Source organism: Triturus cristatus, chromosome 5_1, assembly GCF_964204655.1.
Source record: "Triturus cristatus chromosome 5_1, aTriCri1.1, whole genome shotgun sequence".
Classification (NCBI taxonomy): domain Eukaryota; kingdom Metazoa; phylum Chordata; class Amphibia; order Caudata; family Salamandridae; genus Triturus; species Triturus cristatus.
The window spans coordinates 510,587,226-510,604,103 of NC_140587.1; the positions used below are offsets into that span (position 1 = coordinate 510,587,226).

The 16,878-nt window shown below is 44.2% G+C and overlaps 1 protein-coding gene across 1 annotated transcript in view; it reads right to left on the minus strand.

Moving 5' to 3' along the window:
* Positions 1–16,878, minus strand: part of ZBTB10 (zinc finger and BTB domain containing 10) — a 480,238-nt gene that overhangs the window by 108,605 nt on the left and 354,755 nt on the right. The gene's annotated exons all lie outside the window — the stretch shown is intronic.

Sequence of the window (16,878 nt, forward strand, 5' to 3'; positions counted from 1 at the left end):
CATTAAGAAAGGAAGGTTTAGCAGAAGGCTTTTATGCTATTTTTGAGTTGGAACTGAGAAGCAATTATTTCACCCATCCCATTAAACTTTAAGATACTAAATCTGGAACAAGGTTTAAATATATGAAGAGTGTAGAACTTAAATCAAGCATTATAAAAACGTTGCTTCTCTGAGCATTTGAGGATTTAATTTTTATGGTTGTTTTTCAATGTTAAGATAAAGTTACTTACCTTCAGTAAGAACAAAAGTTACTTACCTGTAAACTGTGGTTCTCCGGTATTGGTGTCTTTCATAGATTGACATGCTTGAATCATTCCCCGTCGAAGTGGGAGTCCCACGGTACATAAAATAGCAATATATATATATATATATATATATATATATATATATATATATATATATATATATATATATATATATATATATATATATATATATATATATATATATATATATTCACTTGTTTTTTAAATGCTAATTCCTAACTATAACCTGTGTGAAACCTATTATTTTTTCAGTGAATTTGTACGGTTTTTTAAATGCTAATTTATTTATGTATTATTATTTTTTTTATATATTTATTTTACAATAAACTACTTATTAAAAAATTTCTTTTTTGGTTTTTCACCGTGAGCGCACCCCCGCGATTTAAAAAAAAAAAAATTTAAAAAAAAATGTCTGCCTTCGGGGTCCTTCAGGGACCCCCTGACAAAGGCTAGGGGGTCAGGAACTCTTTACCCTGCCCCCTTTTCACGTTCGCCACCTTCCTTTTTCACTCTCGCACTGAAAACAAACAAAATGGCGGCCGACACTTCCTGATTTCGACCGATTCGAACGTTGACTAACATGTAACCACCGATCAGAATTACGCTCGCGCACGTTAGGGTGCTCGCACGGTGCGCGCTTATAGATATTTATATGTTTTTAAATGCTATTTTCTCAGGAACTACTGAACAGATTGACACCAGACCTGCAAAAGGCACTTCCCTGACCCGATTACTACCTCTCTGCCAAATTGGTCCTATGGAAAAATGCATGGGGAAAACGCGTTTTGGGACCCCCTTTTTCCTCGGCCCCCGCTTGACGAATCACCCCGATACTTTCAGGGTAGGAGCTGAACGGAGCGCCCCATTAGTTTTGAAAATTACGCGAGGATTCGTCAACCGGCGCCAAAGTTATTCAAAATAGAATTTTCAGATATCCTATGGAAACTCGGTCCTAACTACTGGGGATCGCCAGTAGAATGTAGAATATATATATATATATATATATATATATATGCTCTAGCTTGGGTCCGTAGACTTAGGAAGCACTCTAACACCACGAAGGCTCCAAGCATCAGCCTTTATTCAAAGGTATGGAAAACATGCCTCCGCAGATACCTTTAGCAGTCACATGCCTGCCTGACGCGTTTCGATAACTCTTCTTCAGAGGCTTCTGGCGAATGAAGTGCACTGCCGAACCTCCCTTTTCTCTCCATCGATAGCACGCCCCCTGATGGGCTGCTTTATATAAGACAGTGCTGAGGATATTGGGAGTTGTAGTGCTGGTTTAAAGTGAGAAAATACTGATTAAATATGTGTCTTTCTGAAAAATAAATATTTGTGATATATGTATAGCTAAGGATTAATGGAAAAAGACATGGGTAAATAGGTGTCTAAATACAGTGATGTAATATCTGACGTCATCAGCAGAGGATTGCGGTCGCGTGAGTTATAGTTGCCTGCACTAACTATAACAGGGGAATTTCATTGGTTTTTTACGAGGGAAATATCCAGCTAACTATAACATGTGTGAAACCTATGGTTTTTTAAGTGAATTTGCAAGGTTTTTTAAATGCTAATTCCGAACTATAACGTGTGTGAAACCTATGGTTTTTTAAGAGTATATATATATATATATATATATATATATACACATATAATTAGTATAGCTAAACAATTCCATAGGAAGTTTTGTACCATAGCGATCACAAGAAAAGAAGATGTCACTTTATTAGCTCGTCCAAGTCATTAGATATAGTCCAAACTCCAGCCAATCAGGCGTCAGCACCCTCTAGAACCCTCTCCCCAGAGACTTTGAACCTCAGATTTTCTAGCACGAAAGTGACATAATAGTCAAGTAAACCAGGAGAGCCGCTGAGGGGAGGTGGGTGGGTCGCATGTGGATCTATGAAAGACACCAATACTGGTGAACCACAGTTTACAGGTAAGTGACTTTTATTCTTCTCCAGTATTGGGGTGTCTTTCATAGATTCACATGCTTGAATCACAATAGATAGCAATAACTCCAAAACTGTACATAGTCAGTTATATATACATGTAAATATACATATATATATATATATACACATACACATTTTTATACATATATATGTATCATTGCATGATAAAATATGTATTCTGAAACATACATCATAAGTGAATTCTATACAGGAGGAGGGAAGAAACAGAGGCTCACCTTATTTAAAAAGATTACGTAGCACTGCTTGACCCATGGCTGTGTCCGCATTGTCTGCTGCTTCAAGACAGTAATGCTTGGTAAAGGTGTGTCTGCTAGACCATGTTGCAGCTCTACAAAATTGATGAAGAGACACACCGGCAAAAAGTGCGGTTGAATAGGAGACTGCTCTGGTAGAGTGTGCCTTGACCGTTCTTTGAAGTGTCTTCCCTGCTTGTTGATGACAGAAAGAAATTGTAATAGATATCCATCTAGCGATAGTCTGTTTGGTTACTGGATGTCCTTTATGCATCATGCCATAAGCAACAAATAGCTGATCAGTTTTTCGAACACTGGCTGTCTTTTGTAGATAACATTTGAAACACCTTTTGACACCTAAGGAGTGTAAAGCCATTTCGGCTGGCGACTGAGGATTAGGGAAAAAAGTCTTTAAGATGACCGGCTCATTTAAGTGGAAATCAGAAGGCACCTTTGGGATAAATACCGGGTTAGTGCGGAGCACCACTGAGTCCTTGGTGAATTGAAGAAAAAGTGGTTTGATAGTAAAAGCCTGTATATCGCTGACTCGTCGAGCTTAAGTATGAGCCAAAAGCAATGAAGTCTTCCAAGAGATAAATTTAAGATAAGCCCTATGAATGGGTTCAAATGGGGACTTCATAAGTTGAGCTAGCACAACGTTTAAATGCCAAGACGGAGGAGGGTTTCGTATTGGCGGGAACATCCAAAATAAACCCTTGAAGAATTGTTGAATTATTCTAGAAGAATAAAGAGAATTGGAACCATCTTGTCGAAACCTGGGAATTGCTGCCAGAAAAACTTTAAGGGTAGCATGAGATAACCCAGATTTTGCTAATTGCAAGAAAAAAGGCAAGAGTTGTTTCGGCGAAGAATGAATCAGATTAACATTTGAAGCCTCACACCAAATGCAAAATCGTTTCCACTTAAGTTTGTAGGTCTTGATAGTGGAAGGTGCCCTAGCATTAGCAAGGACCTCCCTGCAGTCTGAAGGAATCACTAAGTTGGCAAACTCATAGTGTTCAGGCGCCAATTTCAGAGATGCCAGATCCAGATGGCAGACTTGCCCCATGTCCGTTGTGAGAAGATCCGGAATCGGACGAAGTACTATCCAATCGCCCTCCGACAGAAGGAGTAGCTCTGCAAACCAAATCTGGCGAGGCCACCTGGGGGCTATGAGAAAAATGCGACATGGCTTCCTCCGCATCTTCCGAAGCACCCTTGGGACTAGAGGAATCGGCGGTAAAGCGTTTAAGCATAGATTTTTGACCAATTCATCAAAAAGGCATTCCTGCACGACCCTGGTTGGGGAAGCCAGCTTACGTAAAATTGGCATTTGCGGTTCTGACTGGTTGCAAATAGGTCTAGATTGGGCTGTCCACACCACTGAAAGATGCTGTCCAGCGTTGGCTGATGAAGTTCCCACTCGTGGTTGGACGAGATTGACCTGCTCAGGGAATCGGCCAGAGCGTTGGACACTCCCGGAAAATGAACTGCTGATAAAGTAATTTGATGTCGATATGCCCAGTTCCATATCTGCTGTGCTTGTAGAGACAGGAGAGTGGACCTTGTGCCCCCTTGTTTGTTGATATAATGCATGCTTGTAGTGTTGTCCGTCCAGATCAACACTGAAGCACCTTGAATGAGGGTGCGAAAAGACTTTAACGCCAGGAATATCACTAGGAATTCCAGAAGGTTTATGTGCCACGTTCTTTGCAGAGCATTCCATTTGCCCTTGACTGTGAGACCTTGAAGATGTGCCCCCCATCCCTCGAGGGAAGGATCTGATGTAAGGATAAGACTTGGATCGTCTGCTACAAAGGAGCGGCCTGCTGATAACTTTGTTTTGTGAGTCCACCATAGCAACGCTTTGTGCATTCGAGAAGTAATGACGATGACATTGTCGAAAGACCCTGAGACCTGATGCCACTGTTTGTCGATTTCCTCGTGTAGTGGTCTCATCTTGAGATGGCAGTTGGGAATTAAGGGAATGCAGGAAGATAGAATCCCTAGAAGCGACTTGAACTGTCGAACAGAAACAGACTTTCTTGCCCGTAGAAGAGATGCCAGCTTGGAAATCCGTTGTTGTCTTTCGTTTGAGACATACGCCTTTGTTGTCTGAAAATTTATCCTGGCTCCCAAGCAAGTCCGAACCTGAGAAGGGGTGAGGTGTGACTTCTCCAGGTTTATGGACAGGCCCAGAGACTGAAATCGAGACCGGCATATTTGAGTGTCTCGTTGCCACTTGAAATGACTGCGCCTTGATAAGGCAATCGTCTAGATAGGGAAAAATTTGAACGCCAGCTTGACGACCCGTGCCAAAAATTGTTGGGAGGGCATCATCAATGTGCTGTTCAAAAAGAGATTCTTTGTCAAAAGGCATGTCTATTTTTGTTTGCACTTCTTGGCGAAAAGAGGTAGCCTTTAACCAACCCTGCCTTTGGAGAACTGCTGCACCTGCCAATTGACAAAACCCTGTGGAAGAGATATCCACTGCACAATCGATCTCGGCAGAGATCTTCTCCCCCTCCTGGAGAATCTTTAAAGCTTCGGTCTTTGAATCTTCAGGCAACAGATCGATAAAAGGAGAAATATCCGACCACATTTGCCTATCATAGCGGCCGAGAATGGCAAGGGAATTAGCCGCACGGACCGTAGTTGCTACCATGGTTGAATTTTTTTTGCCAATAGCATCAAGGCTTCTGCCTTCCCGGTCAGGAGGAGCCGACAATGGAGAAGAGGGATTCCTGGCACAACGCTGAGCTGCCTGCGAGATAAACGAATCAAGCTTCGGTTGAACAATTAAACAGGCCGGCGAATTGTCTGGGGCTTTGCATTTTTATGCAAGCGCGGCTGAACCGCAGGAATGGAGGCAAGGGCATTAATAACTTTCAAACCCTCCTGCCAGATGAAATCTGTTATAGGAATCACCCGCAACTGTTTTTGAGGTTGATTCTTTAAATCATATAAAAAACAATCCTGATCCTGTGCAACTATAGGGAGTTGAAATCTTTTGGCTGCTCTGTCCATGGGAACATCCAGAAGGTAGAGATTCCACAGGAGTAGGAGAGATAGGCGGCGGTGTGTCAATCTGATAATTGTCCCATTCAGTAAGTAGGGATCCATCATCCAATTCCCCTTCTTCTCTGTCCTCATCAGTTGAATGAGTGTCCTCTATAACATGAGCAGTAGATGCCACCGGAGAAATAGGAGGAGGTGGCGCAATGATTGAGGCAGTTTGAGGAACAGGTGTTTGAGGAATCGAAGAAGCTGGTTCTGAAGGTAATAGCGGTAATAGTCATCCAGCATGTGCAGCAAATTTGAAATAAGCGATAAAGGCATTTGCGCAGTCGGATTTTCAGACTCCGGTTGGAACTGCGGTTCTGAATAATAGTCATATTCATGGTCTTCATCAAGGTCCTGGTACTTAATGAGGAGCTCTGATGGACTGCGAGCTGCTCGAAACCTCTCATCCTCTTCTGAATCTTCTTCGTCTGCCCCATAATCTAAAAGTTGTGCTGGAAGATTTGGAGAGGCTTGAATAGACAAAAAAAGGTCCATTGAAGATTGCCTATGTTGAAGCAACGAGCTTTTCCTAGATTCAGATTGTGGCAGAAGAGCTGCCTAAGGCTTTAAAGGCACTCAAGGCATCAAACCTTTAGGTGAAACCAAGGGTTCCGTCGACGAAGCAGCCGCCGTAGACAAAAAACATACTTGACCCTCCATATGTAAAGTCTTCAACGTCGTCGGCGAAGCCACCGCCGACGAAGCAAGCGTCGACGAGAGAACCATCGGTGAGGCAGGCAGCGACAAGGAGCGCGTTGACTAGGTAAGCCTCGAAGGGACCACTCGAATCTTGGAAGTTCCCGTCAACGGAGAAGCGCCTGTCGACTAAAGAGTCTTCTTGATCTTCGGCGATGAAGAGACAGCAGCTGACTTAGGCTTCACCATCACAGAAACCAGCGTTGACAGAGAAGACGTCGTCGACAGCAACATAGCAAGCTTAGGTGACGAGAAAGTAGTCGTCGACATCGTAGTAGTGAAGACGGAGGACTTAGTCGACGGCGGAATCGATGGCGAGCCAGTCGACGATAAGCCCATTTTTTGAGGCAAAGACGACTGACAGGGTTTTTGACGCCTGAGACTTAGATCCCGGGGGCGTAGATGATGGAGAGTGACCCTTGAGGGAGGCCGAAGTTCCTTTTAACGTTGAAGGCTGTCCATCACCTTTGGAAGAGTGATGTTTCTTTGGTATCTTGGCCTTGGGAGAAGTCAACTCCGCCTCACTAACCCTTTTCTTAGAGGCCACAGTCTTAAGAGAGGAATCACTCTCCACATCAGAAACAGGGTCATCCTTATTTTTAAGCTTCTGTAGCCACAGAAGTAGTCTACCTTCTCAATCCCTTAAGGTCTTCTGAGGAATAGTCCTGCATATTTTACAGTCTCTCACCTGGTAATCAGGGTGAAAACAGTAAATACATTTCTTGTGAGGATCCTCAGAATGAAGACGTAATTTTCCACAAGACTCACAGTGCCTGAAGAGTGATCTCTTGGTAGTAGACATTGTTGAGAAGTTGTAGGTTGAACTCTAGAAGAGAAAAGTTGAAGTACTTAGTTGAGCTCAGGGAAACTCCCTTCACACAAAGTGCTGTAGAAAATCTGAGGTTCTGAGTCTCTGGGGAGAGGGTGCTGACGGCTGATTGGCAGGAGTTTGGCTATATCTAATGACTTGGACGAGTTAATAAAGTGACAGCTTCTTTCCTATTGATTGCTATGGTACAATACTTCCTATGGAATTTTTTAGCTATACTATATATATAATACATATTGCTATTTTATGTACCGTGGGACTCCCCCTTCGACGACGGGGAATGATTCAAGCATGTGAATCTGTGAAAGACACCCAAATACTGGAGGATGGTATTTCTGGTGGATACGATCTCTTGCTGATTCTCCACTTTACGAATAAAACAAGTTACTTACCTGTACACTGTGGTTCTCCAGTATTGATATCTTTCATAGATTCACATGCTTGAATCTTCCCCTTCGTTATGGTGGGAGTCTCACGTTAATTAGAAATATAAGCAGAATTAGAAGAAAAATTACTGTAAGCCCCATGTAAAGAGGACTCAATTTTGTTACCTATCGTCCTCTTTAGAAGGTCCAATTGACAGCCAATGGGACACCAGCCATCAGGACCACAATCCCCTGCAGAGCCATCCAACCTCAGATTTCGAGCACAAGTGTAGAGTGAGCTTCCCATCCTGAAGTTAGAGTGGTTTGCCTTAAAACGGAGAGGTGGGCGGGCCGCATGTCAATCTAGGAATATCAATACTGGAGAACCACAGTGTACAGGTAAGTAACTTGTTTTTTCTCCAGCATTGAATCTTTCATAGATTCACATGCTTGAATCAGAATAGCAAGCAGTACACACTTTTTATAATAGGCGTTTTACGAGCAGAACCTCTTTAACCCTTATGAACCATGGAAAAAACTTGCATCTGCTTCTATTGGAAAAACCGAGACATCTATTTTGCTGTTTTGAAAGTCAGAACATCAAAGATTAACTATATATATGAATACATAACAACATACTCATAGGATGATAACACATTTATGTATATAACTCTATACAATTCTAGAAGAACAGTACCATAGCGAAATAGTCGACAGAGTACAGCCTGTCCCACCGCCGAATCTCCTTTCAATGCCGTTTCCAAACAGTAGTGTCTGGTAAAGGTGTGGACATTTGACCATGTCGCCGCCCTAAATATGTCCAGGAGCGACACTCCCGCGAACAATGAAGTAGAAATAGCCACCTTCCTTGTCGAATGGGTGGACACCCTTGAAGTTGGAGGTCTTCCTGCCATCTCGTGACAAAAGAATTGTTGACGAGATCCATCTGGATATACTGTTTCTTGATAAAGCGTACCCCTTCCAGGGAGGAGCAAAAGCAATGAGTAACTGATTTGACTTTTGAAATGTCTTTGTTCTATCAATATAAAATCACAAGCAGCATCTGACATCTAGCATGTGAAGAGATCTTTCTGCTAGAGATGATGGTTCCTGAAAGTATGTCGGTAAAACAATAGGTTTATTGAGATGGAATGAAGTTGGGACCTTTGGGATGAACGTTGGATTTGTTCTCAGTATCACCTTACCCCTCTTGAATTGCATGAAGGGTTCAGAAATTGAAAAGGCTTGTATTTCACTTATTCTCTTGGCCGAAGTTAGGGCTAGCAAAATTGTCGTTTTTCAGGACACAAACTTTATGTCAGCCTTATGGATGCTCGAAAGGAGCTTTCATCAACTGTGACAGGACCGTGTTGAGTTGCCAGGGAGTCGCTGGAAGTTTTAGTGGTGGAAAAACTCTAAAGAGTTCTTTCATAAATTCTTTCATAACTCTGGCAGACCAAAAAGAAACCTTCCCGGGTTGTCTGCGGTATCTTGAGATTGCAGCTAGATGCACTTTAATAGACGAGTGAGCTAATCCTGTTCTAGCTAGATGTAGTAAATATGGTAGTATTTGCTCTGGTGTTGACTGTAGAGGGTGTAAAGAGTTATCAAAGCATCACTGGCAGAACCTTTTCCATTTAGCTGCATACGTTTTATTGGTGGTAATTGCCCTTGAGTGACTGAGGATATCTCTGCAATCTTGAGAAATGTTCATGGACTGAGTTTTTCGGTCATGAGGTTCCAGGCCGACAAATTCAGAGAGCTTATCTGTGGGTACACTACTTGTCCTCCGTTCATTGATATCCGATTATGTACAGGCAGGAAACTGATATGAGGAGATATTGACATCTTGCGGAGTTCCGTGAACCAGAACTGTCTCGGCCATGCCGGTGCTATAAGGATCAGATGACACAGTTCTAGTTTCATTTTGCGTAGAACTTTCGGAATTAGGGGAAACAGTGGGAAAGCATATGCGAACATCCCCATCCATCGGAGTTGAAGAGCATTCCCCCATGACCCCTTCGGAGGGAATCTGCACGCAAACCTTTTGCATTTCTTGTTTTCTCTTGTTGCAAAAAGGTCTAGACTTGGAGTTCCCCATTGACCGAATATCTGACTGATTCGATGGTGATCCAACTCCCATTCGTGGCAGAGGTGTGAGGATCTGCTTAGGGAGTCTGCCCATGTGTTGAGAGTTCCTGGAACATGCTGGACCTGTAGTGAGATATTATGCTTCAGAAGCCACTGCCAAATTTCTTGAGCCTGAGCGGATAATGTTTGAGACTTTGTTCCTCGCTGCTTGAGCAGGTAAAACATAGTGGTAGTGTCGTCTGTTCTCAGCAGAACTGGGGAATTTTGGATTCTGGGGAGAGATGCTTGTAGGCCTAAATACACAGCTTTTAGTTCCATCAGGTTGATGTGAATCAACGCTTCCTAAGAGTTCCAATGACCTTGAATTTCCAGGTCCTGTAAGTGCGCTCCCCATCCCTGCAGGGATGCGTCCATTGACATTATGAAACTGGGAGACTGAGGCTAAAAAGTAGTCCTGTTGAAAGGTTCGTTCTTACTCCCAACCATGACAGAGCTTCTCTTATTTGTGGAGTGAGAAAAACGGGATCCTCGAATGACCTTTGAGTCTGTACCCATTGCGGATCGATTTGTTATTGAAGTGGTCGCATATGCAGGTGACAGTTTGGAATTAGAGGAATGCAAGATGAGAGCATCCCCATGAAAGATTTGTACATCCTCACTGAAACATACTTTTTTCTTTTGATCCGAGACGTGAGTTTCAGAATTTTTTTAATGCGTTCCTCTGATGGGTATGCCTTTGCCTCTTTTGTGTTCAGCACTGCTCCTAGAAACTGCAGAGTTTGAGATGGTACCAGTGAAGAGTTTTCCACATTGACCCTTAAGCCTAGGGTTTTGAATAGCCAAGGACAAGCCGTTAATTAGCTTTGAGCTGAGTGATAAGTAGGACCTTTTACTAGCCAGTTGTCTAAATATGGATAGACCTGGTGTCCCTGTTGTCTCAAACCCCGCCTCTGGCGCCATACATTTTGTGAACACCGCCGGCGCTGACCGCAGACCAAAGGGTAACACCTTGAACTGATAGTAGCACTCTGCCACCTCGAACCTGAGGTACCTTCGACGTTTGATGTTAATAGGAACTTGGGCGTATGCATCTAAGAGATCTAATGAAGTCATAAAGTCTTCCCTGTTAAAAGAATTTTTTGTAGCTTTAGCATTCTGAAGAGCTGTTTCTTTATGTATTTGTCCAACCCCCTTAAATCCATCACCTGCCTCCATTTGGTACTTTGTTTTTTATTAGGAAAAAATGGGAGTAGAAACCTTTTCCTTGATGTTGATGAGGGACCTCCTCTATTGCTCCTTTCAAAAGGAGATCTGTAATCTCCCTCTATAGCAATGTCTGATGAAGATGTTACCTGGGGATGGGCGGCCAACTCAGGGTTTTTTGAATGAACTCTAGGGTGTGTCCCTTATGAACGATATCTAGCACCCATTTGTCTGATGTTATTACTAACCATTGTTGGTAATATTGAGAGAGGTAGTGGGGTTGATGAAGTTTAAGCCGTAGCGAGGTGGGAGGTGCTCTGAAAGTGTCACGGTTGTCTATCATTGTCTTGCGACTTTGCTCGTGCTGGTGGCCTTCTTCTGGCCGACTTGTTGATATGGTACATTATGTGGTCGGTATTGCTGCTGATTTGCATATTGGCGATACCCTTGCTGCTGGTAGGGTTGATATCTATAAGATTGAAAAGCCTGCATTTGCTGGTATCAGCCTCTTCCACCTCTGCCTCGAAAGGACCGATATCGCTGCTGTTGCAGTGTCCCCAGAGAGCATGCTGTGTTCGTGTCCGCCTTGACCCCTTGAAGCGTATCATCTATGTGCTTTCCGAAGAGATTCCCGCCATCAAAGGGCATATCAACGATTTTGGTTTGTATTTCCGGACAGAAGGATGTAGCTTTCAGTCAGCCTTGTCTGTGAAGAGCGATTGCCCCTGCCATCTTCCGGAAAGCCACCAAAGATATGTCCATGGCTACATCTATGATCTCTGAGGCTGCCCTAGCTCCTTCTTGTAAGATTGGCAGTGCCTTTTCCTTTTTATCGACTGGTAGATGGTCTAAAAAGGGTGCTGAATCTGACCACATTTGTCGGTCGTAACGACCTAAAATAGCTAGTGTATTTGAAGCTTTGATGGACGTGGCCGCCATTACAGCGAAGCGTTTCCCTGTACTATCCAGTCTTCAACCCTCTATTAGGAGGAACCGAGCATGCAGCCGATGGGTTTCATGAGCGTCTTTGGGCTGCTTGCATGACTACTGATTTAGGTCTCAGGTGGCTGATTAAACATGCTTGAGACGATTCCGGAGCCTTATATTTTTTCTCCATTCTCTGTACTGCTGCCTGCACTGAAGCAGGGCTCTTCATAATCTTTATCCCTTCTTCCCATATGTGGTTCATTATTGGGAAGGCTCGGATTGATTTTCTTGTGGATTCCTTAAATTCATAAAGCAAACAGTCCGCCTGTTTTACGGGAAGAGGTAAGCCGAACCTTAGATGCTCTCTCCAGTAGTTCGTGAAACCCTCCTATGTCTTCCGGCGGCGAGTTCGCTGGGGAAAGTGAGGGAGAAGGTGAAGATGGCGCAATGTAGTCGTCCCATTCGTCGCCCACAGGCGTCTCCTCTTGAGTCAGCTCTTCCTCTTCTGGCTGGTCCTCCACATCACTTTCTATTTAGTCAGCCCTGATGGCTATCACTGTTGGAGGTAAAATCTTCTGCATAACCTGTGGTGGCCGTGAAACTTCTAAAGAAGGTGACACCTGCTGCTTGCTCTGAGTGGAAAGTGCTGGAGCATTAGCTTCTGGGAATCGCTTGTAATAGTCGCCTATCATGTGTCTTAGGTCTGAAATCAATGAAATTGGTAATTAGATGGTATCTTCCCATGGTGGCGAAATATTATCCTCTGCCTTCTCAAAATCATAGCTTTCCTAAAAGGATTCATATCCCTGTGATTTTGGAGGTGGACGCTCCACAAAAAAGAACTCAGTCACAAAATACTCTGAATTTTCTTGATCTTTTTCTTCATGATCTGTGTCTTGGCATTTCACTTTAAATTGTGACGGACAATAAGTAATTCTAATAAATAAGACGGTGGAAGCGGTGAAATTTTACTCCAAGTTGCCAACTCAGATGACCTCCTTCCTGATTCCGGCGTCATGGGAAACTGTTTTGCCTCGGTGTCTTCCTTTTTTTCATTATAGTCGTCGATGAGTGTTTCGTCGTTGACAATTTGAAAACCATCGTCGACGGGGTCGTCAATGTCATTTTCGAAGCGGCCATTGACGTGGTAAGCGTTGCAATCCCAGAGGTCGACGATGCCGTCGTCGTCAGCGTTGATATTACTATCAGCGAGGGGCTGACTGTCGGCAATCTTGCTGTTTTCGTCGACGTTGTAGCCGTCGACATGTTCTTTTTTTCCACAGATGTTTTTTGTGGAGTATGAGGCACTGAGGAAGTTGAAGTAGGCTTCCTCAGAGATGTGCTAATAGAGGGCAAAAAGGCTGGTAAAATGTCCTTAGCCTTAGAGACTTTAGGCTTCTTGGTCTCAGATTTAGTGGAAGCAGACTCCAGCTTTCTTTTGCGTTCAGGAGTAGAATGAACCTCCTCAATATCTGATCCAGACTCTGATCTTGATTTTTTCTTCTGTAGCCACAGAATTAAACGTGCCTCTCTGTCTTTTAACGTTTTTGCAGAGAAAGTCCAGCAATGCTTACAATCTTTAGGAACATGCTCAGGATGTAAGCAGTAGAGACATTTCTTGTGGGGGTTCTCAGAAAATAATCTAGCCTTCCCACAGGATCTGCAGGGTCTAAGTAATCTCTTTTTAGATCCCTCAGACATTTTTACCAATTTGAAGAAAAGACAATACCTCTTCCTGAATAGAGTTCTGAAGTGGAAACAAGCAGGGTCAGAAGTTCACCTGTTGAGAGAAAACTGAGCAGAGCTCAGGGAGACTCCTCACACGACGTGCAGTAGAAATCTGAGGTTGGATGGCTCTGCAGGGGATTGTGGTCCTAAGGGCTGGAGTCTCATTGGCTATCAATTGGACCTTATAACGATGACGATAGGTAACAAAATGGAGTCCCCTTTACATGGGGCTTACAGTAATGTTCCTTCTAATACTGCTTTATTTCTAATTACCAATAGACTCCCACCATGACGACGGGGAAGATTCAAGCATGTGAATCTATGAAAGATTCAACGCTTGAGAAACCCAGTGTCGCCATGTGAATCTATGAAAGATTCAATGCTGGAGAAGCCAGTGTCGCCAGGTGGCACCTTCGCCCATTAAGAAGTGAAGACACTGGCCTATATACAGAGCTACCTGGCTCCTGGGTGTACGTTTCTTACATTTTTACACACTCAACTGAGATGGGCGAAGAAGAATTTAACAAGCTCAATTACAGCATGTAACAACAAGCATTGGCATAGCCAATAGGTCTCGCCTTTGGGACCTTTTAAGTGTTTAGTTATAGTTGTTTAGTGACTATAAAGTAAGTTAAGTAAGTGGGGCACCAGATTAAAAAGTCTGAAAATTGAGGTCACATGCTGAAAATTTGAGAGCTTATGGGCAACATCATCAGTAGTAAAAAAAATTCTGAAAGCTATTTGTGCATAACCTGAGAGTTGCAACATTGGGCTGGTTTTTGGGCTGATACTGCTCTGTGTTGGGCTGAATTTGGGCTTATACTTTGACAGCTTTGGGATTCGGTGGGTCTCAAAATCTGGCAACACTGCTGGGCACGAAACTTGTAGCTTGGTAGGCAGAGCAAAAGCGTTTGTTGAGATTGCAAATGTGTGCCTATGGAATGAACACACATGCCCAGCACAGGCCGAGCACAAACGCAGCGTGTGACACCTTGCAGTTTTATATAGCGTGAGCTCGACCCGAAGTTAATGGAGCGCTTTACATAACAGTTGCATTACACAAGGTCACATTTCTTTATTTTTCTATTTTTTTGGCACGGCCATATTAAGTGGTTTCCCCAGAATTACAGGGTGTTGAGCCGACGCCATGACTAGAACCTGGTTCCACAGTATAAAAGTTAGCTCCACATCCTCTCCCTTGTACAGGTGATACTCAACAAATGCCTCCTGAAGCTTGACCTGGGGACGGCTTTCTTTGCTGACACCCCTGCAGTGCTCACGGGACGTGCCTATAGATTTTAAATGTGCAATATAGCGCAACACTAGCTAGCTTCAAGGAGCACGAGGGGCTTTGCAGAGGACATTTTATTGCACCGGTAGAGCCCAGACAGGAGTTGTTGTACCTGGAGCGCACTGTTTTGTTAAACCCTACATTTAACAGACTAGTGTTAGCTTAAATAATGGGGGGGGGGGGGGGGGGGGGGGGGAAGTACCTTCGGGCTTAGGTCTTTTTTTTTTTTTTTTTAACTGGCACATATTTTCATACTACACAAATCTTTATTGCACATCTTCCCAGTTTGGGGCAAGGAATAGAACGTGATTTCCAAGATGTATACGATTTCCCCTTCAGTTTTGGCACATGTGACTTTATTCAGGCCCATCGCCCCATCCTTCCTCACACCAAATACTGTCACATTGGAATCAAACTTTCGATTTACAACCCGGTATATTTCACTGTTTCGTCTCCTGTTACACAGGGCTGCCTCAAAATCCACCTTCCAGAGGTGTGCCCCCAGCACGGAGAGAGAAGGCGACACCCACACGACTTTACTTATTAATTGTTTGGAAACATTTTTGCCTTTCCTTTTTTTGACATCCGTCTCCGAGAGAACTGTGTTGAGATATGCGCCTACTACGAGAACAATATGTGGTTTAAACTAAACCCAACTTGAAGCAGAAACTATAGAATATTGCTAAAATCCTCATGATTTGTGAGGCCCCATGTAATCACACACATGACCTTGGTGCCCGATAAAGTATGTTTGTGAATTCTTCCTTAAACTTTATAAAGCTCTGTTCAAGCCATGCCCCGGTCATTTCCGGGACCCGAGGACACATTCACACTAGAGTCCACTGTCTGACACATTCAGCAGCATCAGGTACCCAGCGTTCGTTCACTCACTAGTTACTCATTAGACCAGTGACTTTCCTGCCCACTGAAGAGTATCCCAACCACTCTCCTAGTAACTCAGTCAGTCGCTCTCTTGTCCACTAACACTCTCTTTCTCTTTATCGTCACCCACCGGCTCGCTGCGTCCCTCACCTCAGAGGCGCAGCTCTTCTGACACACCCGGCCCTGCTGCCGGCACTGAGGGCGGCTCCGCTTCCGCCTCAAGACTGCACGCGCAGCTCTCACCCTGAAGGGTGGATCAGGCTCAGATGTGGAGGACGGGAGCTAGAGAGGGACGCGAGGACAGGATGGGGATCGGGGACCCATGAACTCTGCCCTCATTCACCGCCAGGGGTCACCCCCTAACTGCCTGTGAGGAGAAAAAGATGATCCTAAAAGCGGCCGCTGGCAGTGCCTTTGGCCACTTGGTACCACCACAAGGCACTTGTGCCGATAGACCTGCGGCTCACACAACAAGAGATCACACGAGTGAAGAGACTACTTCAGTCGGAACAGCCTGATAACACTGCTCACGTGTCTAGTGTGTGTGGGGAGGGGAGGGTGAGGGGGGAGGTGTTCCTCAAACCCCATTTAAACAGATGAACAGTGGCTTAACGGATGGGGCAGCAGACTTTGGTAGAACCAGGATCAAGTCTAGCGGGAGGCTCAAACATCCTGCGATTCTGGGCAAATCACTTCATCGCCCCCTGCCTAAAAATGAATGTGCCCGTCAGTAATGCAACTTGTGCTCATGTAAAGCTCTTTGATACCTTCGGGTCGAGTTCGCACTATATGAAACTGCAAGTATAAAAAACACACACACACAACACTGCCATAAAGACATGCGAGTCTCTAGTATATGCAAAAGTCACCCAGGAAACATTCTACGAAGCGGCGTATAGTTAGAGGCATAAGCCAACCTCTGCAGCCCCTGGGGGCAGCCCAACGCCCCCCCCCCCTCAAACCTCTAGGCCAATGGATGTCTGTGAGGCAATCGACAACTAGGGCCCCTCATTACATTCCACAGGGGGCTCCATTATGTTGTGTAAAGGCATTGCTCAGTGCAGAGTGTTGCGGGGGTGTTATGGGGTTACAGTCAGTGCGGGTCCACCAGGGGCTGTCCTTCACACACTTCAAGCCCCCTCCTTCATGTCCGCGGCCTACTCTGATCATTTCCAGAGCAGAAAAAAAGATCGTTATGAAGAAAACATATGAGGTATTTGCAAAATAATGAGGCACGCCGCTTTGTAGATTGTTTTGGCCATAAACACGCGCAGCACAGGTCCGCTTTTACAAAATCTGCCGCAGAACAGGTTATTCTTACATCT